The sequence below is a fragment of the Pundamilia nyererei genome, unplaced genomic scaffold, assembly GCF_000239375.1.
Source record: "Pundamilia nyererei isolate P.nyererei 1_Seehausen unplaced genomic scaffold, PunNye1.0 scaffold00026, whole genome shotgun sequence".
Lineage (NCBI taxonomy): Eukaryota > Metazoa > Chordata > Actinopteri > Cichliformes > Cichlidae > Pundamilia > Pundamilia nyererei.
In genome coordinates, this window is record NW_005187427.1 from 4,060,837 (window position 1) to 4,066,806 (window position 5,970).

The 5,970-nt window shown below is 38.6% G+C and overlaps 1 protein-coding gene across 2 annotated transcripts in view; it reads right to left on the reverse strand.

Annotated features, from left to right (window-relative positions):
* LOC102210990 (actin-binding LIM protein 3-like) overlaps positions 1-5,970 on the reverse strand; it is a 53,739-nt gene that overhangs the window by 25,171 nt on the left and 22,598 nt on the right. The gene's annotated exons all lie outside the window — the stretch shown is intronic.

Genomic DNA, 5,970 nt, shown 5'->3' on the forward strand with positions numbered 1-5,970 from the left:
TGTGTGTGTGTAAGCAGTTTATCTAAACTGATAAGAGAGGATGTAGCTCTTGTAGTTTCCTACACAGATAAATATCAAGAGGGAAAAATAAAAATTCTGTCCACTCCTTTGTCTAAACTGAAATATCCCAACCATAATTAAACAGATGTTTTTCTCACAGTAACTCATCTTTTTAGTTTGGCCAACTCTTATTCATGTCATCATCTTCACCCGTCATTAATGTTTAGTGACATTCTGAATGTGTGAAAACAATTTAAGACATGTGATCCCCAAATTTTGTTGTTTTTGCCATGTCATCTTTTAGTGACTCCCTATTTTATTTTGAAGGCCTGTCCCTCATGTAGCTCTATTTCCTGCCTTTGCTCATTTCCCACTATCCTTATTGTCTAATTTAGTCTATATGAACCTTATACTAGCCATTAACACCTGGTGGGTCTTTAGCATGTATGACTTCTCAGTCTGTCATTTTATCAAGCTTTTATCCTGTGTCTTCTTTCAGCTTTTATAAAACGACTTAGACTTGGAATTTGCTGCTAACGCTCTGCATTGTGTTTTGTTAACAACTTTATGGTCAATAAAGTTACTATTTGCAACCTGCCTCTCTACCTCCTTGTTGTGGTTTTGCCTAAAATGCAACAGATATTAGCAAATAAGACACAATAAACAGTATTGCACAAATAACAAGAATGGAACTGAAAAGAATGAACAAGTGAATAATGCTGAACTGCATGTTGTATGTTTCTAATAATGTCCACAAAGTTATTAATATTGAAGTAGAAGCCTTACTTTGCTTAAACTTGGGTCTTCTTGTATTCTATAGCAATGATTTAGCCAGCTGATTTATCATCAACCATACGGAAACTTCTATCGCTGTACTTGATTATAAAAAATACATTCAGTACTTTTTCTTTAGTTTTGCTATCATGTTTTCATGCTGTGCTTCTGTGAATACTTCTCATTGCTTATATTACATTGTAGACTAAAAAAAAAACTAAGTACGTTTCAAAATTGTTCCATTAAGGAAGCCGGCATGATTGTACCATCCTTTTTAAACAGAAAAGAGAAAGTAAAACAAGTGTTAAAGCGCAAAAATATTACATCAAATATTCCAGGATGCGACATTATAATCGTGTTGTTGTTTATATTTTTTTGACTGTGTTGGCATAATTGTGCTTTAACAGTTATGGCAAAAGAATTTTGTGAATGAAAAAGAAGTGAAGTAATTAAGGGGAAAAGAGAGAAGAATGAGCAACAGTAAACAAAGAAGAGCAGGGTAAACTACAGCGCAAGAGAGGAAAGAGGCAATGAATGAGATCTCGTAGCTCTTATAACAATCGACCACTAATGTCAGGATGTTATATCCATGTAGATCTGATAATGACAGTAATATATCCACCCTGAGCACACGTGTGCACACACGCACATGCACGCACGCGCGCGCGCACACACACACACACACACACACAAATAAATGCATGTGTACACACACACGTTGCCTATGTATCATTTTTCTTGAGCCCTGGGGCGGTGCAGGCCAGCAAAAAGAACTCAGTTAGTTGATCATGACTCTAATATACAACCACCATCAACACCATAAATCTGCAACACACATACACACACACACGCGCACACACACGCACACACAAAGCAGGAGGCTATGCACGCCCAATAAGTACACACACCGCTCTCACACAAACACCCACACAAAATCAATAGTGTAGACAGGAACCATGCGTGGTGATTCAGTGCACCCCCATCCCACCCACGGTCTTTAACTCTGCTGTCGAACAGATGTGTGGCCTTGGACTTGAAATCCTTTTTGTACAGGATGAGGAGAATTTAAATTGTGCAGTGAAAAAGAATTCAGTCTCAAACACAGTGCAAAATAAACTCTGAGAAAACTAGCTGCATGCCTATTTATTTTTTCTTTTAACAATAGTGCCATTATAAAGTAACCTGAGATATTTGGGGAGTTTTTTTACTTACATGCAGATGGAATGAAGGCTCTGCTGTCTTTGTACAGACTTTATGCAAAATAAGGGTAATCAGTGGAACAAACTGGCCATCTGATCTTAACTCTATTCAAAAATATGAGGCGAAGGCAACCAGTGTGAAACCCAGGGAAGTAGTAATAACATTTATATATTTGTACCATTTGAAATTCTAAGTGTAGTCTATAAAAAGATATTTAAATATTCAGAAAATTTTCCTTATTGCTGAGCCATGCTGCCAATACAAAGTGTGTACACTGAGCACATGAAGTGCATACTGTATGTCTTTTGAAACTGAGACTACGCCGAGTAAAGAGTAAATATATGTGGTTAATCATCAGTTTCTACTTGGAAAGGAACAAGAAACAAAAACTGATTCTGCCAAACAAAAATGATTCTCTTTGGCATCGCTTATCACTCAGCTGTGATCACTGAGCATTGATTGGCTGTAATAATAATAATGGATTGGATTTATACAGTGCTTTTCAAGGCACCCAAAGCGCTTTACAATACCACTATTCATTCACTCTCGCATTCACACACTGGTGGAGGCAAGCTACGGTTGTAGCCACAGTTTCCCTGGGGCAGACTGACAGAAGCGAGGCTGCCATAGTGCGCCATCGGCCCCTCTGGCCAACACCAGTAGGCGGTAGGGTAAAGTGTCTTGCCCAAGGACACAACGACCAGGGCAGAGAGCTCGAGGATCGAACCGGCGACCTTCCGGTTACAGTACCGCTTCTAAAAGATGTGCTTTCTTTTACCACCATTATATTTATGTAATGATGATAAAATGAATTAAAAGACGTCTTTTAAGCAGCGGCCCCAAACCTGAAGGAAAAATGTAATTCGCCATTTAAACGAAACACAAAAGAACAAAAACACCATGGTCTGCTGCTAATTTTTAAAGAAAGGAAATTAACTAACATTAAATCCAAGTTTTTGTTGAGAATGTTGTTGAGAATGAAGGGAAAGGAAAACCATAACAGCAATTCAATCCTTTAACCGTTTTGAAGATGCTAGCATCCATTTTTAGTTCATAAAACAGTTCTTGAACTCTAATTACAATCAGCTGATTTCAGTTCACGTGTAAGAGGAGGAAAATAGTGACGCAGTCTAGAGCGTGGATATGAACTTTTTATTGCACAAAAGGACGAGATAAATGGCAAAGTGGAAAATCCTGGACAGAAACAACTGCTTTATGCTGCTAACATAACTTTGGTTCTTTGCAAGCATCCACCGAGAGAGCATGCTAATGCTAAGCTAGCCAAGAACCCAGAGTGAAAGCTCAGTCAATACCGACCTCAGCAGCCAGACCCTGAACTTCAACAGGTAACAAGCAGAGGAGCAAACAGGCTGCAGCCTCCGTTTCTACCTGTTCACGTTTCTAAAGCGGAAGGCGATTGCTTTTTTGTGCTGGTTTTCATCTTTGCTTTGTTGCAGCTAGCTTTGGATTCTACTAAGAGAAAGATCTTAGAGATCTGTGTTCTCACTGGGAATTTGTGTTTGTGTGTGTGGGGTTTTTATATTTTTACATATTGTTATGAAATTAATATAACGAGTAGGATCACAAATTACTTTTTCCTGGGAGTAATCAAGTAATGTACCACATTACTTGAAAGAAGAATGTCCCGTGTAATGTGTGTAATAATGACTTTTTTGAGTGACGACTCCAACACTGATCAAAGCAAAGAGGGCAAATACCTCAGCAAACATTTGACCCACAGCATGCAATTAATTTGCATGAATGTATTTTCTTTACTGCTGCTTAGCAATGATGGTGACTCTTGAAACTGAGCCAATGAGAACCTCATGACAATCAATAAGAGAATCGATAAGGGATCAAATAATGGAATTGGAATCTCTAAATTCTCATTAATTCCCATTCCTAATCCCTACCACCACACAAACCAGTTTTTGTATGCACTTGCACACACAAACCACTTCTTATTCTAGACATGTGTCATGAGATGGATTTCGAGTTTGTGTGTGCATGTACGAGTGGGTGTACGTGTGTGTGTCGTAATTGAGTGTGCCTCACGTGGGTGATTGCTCGGGCCTCCTACATGTCTAAAGTAATCAAAAGGAGTGAATGTAACCTTGGGGCAGTTTACAGGAGCTCAGCACACAGACACACATATTAGTCTCAAACACATCTATAAAGAATATAATGTACACGCTTACAGGTATAGATTAAAAAGCTCACATATGTGGTCTTCAAGTACTATATGCAAATGCTTAGTTTTACTGGGGGCTTTGAGAGGTAGAGCAGCAGAATGACAATGAGCTGAAACAGGAGGTGCCACCCTGTGTGGCAACTCTGACACTGTGCCTGTCGGCCACATGTTACGGTACAGCAACTTAATATTAAATTTAAATTTCCCTCCATTAAGCCAAGTGTTCACAATTTTTTTTCTTGTCCTGTCCTACTTTTTTTTTTTTTTTATCACTTGCACTATTTTATAATATCTGTTTTCATCTTGTATTTTCTTGGTGTGTGTTCCAGCCACCCACTCCGGGTCTGTGTGTGCTCCTTTGGTCACTTCCTGTTTTATTCAGCAGTCTCCTTTCTCATGTGTCCAGTTGGTTTGCTTCTTGTCTTTACTCACTGCTGTGATTTGCTGCTTTTTCCTAATTGTTTTCACCAATTAGGTTCCACTTGTGTATTTAGCCTCTGTTTAACCTCAGTTCTTTCTGTGTGCAGTGCACCCATGTTTTTCCCATATGTTCTTCATAGTATGCCTTTCAGTACACTTAGTTTGTTATTTGTTAAGTTTTTGTACATATTTTCTGTATTTTAGATTGTTTTTTATAACGTTTCACTCCCTGTTTGTTATTTGTTTTTCTTCTTTGCTGTTGTCTGCTAGGCAGGGCAGCATCAGCACCAGAGATGCCAGTAGGATTAACAAATTGATTCACAAGGCTGGAACCATCACTGGCCAGAGTTTGGAGCCGTTTGAGTCAGTGAGGGACAGGAGGTCACTGAACAAACTGCTCTCCATTATGGACAACCCATCACAACGCCCTCCACACTACTAATGAAGCAGAGCTCCTTATCCCTCTGACTGATTCAACCCAATTACCATAAATAACGCTTCAGGAAATCTTCCTGCTGTTCTCTGTCAGACTGTATAAAAACTCTTTGTTCTATGACAGATGAACACACCTGTCAGGTATAAGAAATCTGCCAATTTTAATTCATACTTAGCAGTATTATCATGATATAAATGCTGCATGCTCTTTGAATATGTGGGACTCAAACTAAATTCATCATATATATATACACAACAAGAGTTTTCTTTATCTTCATGTATCTCCATGATTGAACTCATTAACTTTAGTCATTGTTATCTGATTTATAAAACAACATTTCCTGGATGATTCAATTTAAAACCTGGTGATGGTAACATCATTTAGGATAATTCTGTCAGTGACAGCTGAGAGTAATGGAAACAGTGGAGGAGGTGAAGGCTGACAGGTAATTGACTCCAACCTCTCTGTGTGACAGAGGAGGGGGATGTGTGGGTTTCTGTGTATTTACCACAAGTGTTATACTTGAGATCAATAACCTATATAATGGCTGTTACCGCAATCTTTTATTAGGTCAAGGTATTTTTCACTGACATTCCTGGTCTTTTTTTAATATATACACATACACACACACTCAGACATAAACCCCCAAATCCTTCTCATGCAGTCCTTTGCAGAGGTTTCAGGAAATGAAGCATGGTACATTAGTTGGAACTGAGGACATTTTAGCCAAGTACCAAGATCTAAATCTTAGTCTTATGTCTGTGTCCACCACAGGTGTAAACATACACATACATATACACTTACCTAGAAGTCATTAAATTAATATAAGTATTTGCCATAAGGGAAGCTTGTCCTCAAAATATGAGTAAACGTGTTAATGTCCCCACAACATTAGTAATACCAACACACACACACACACACACACACACACACACACACACACACACAC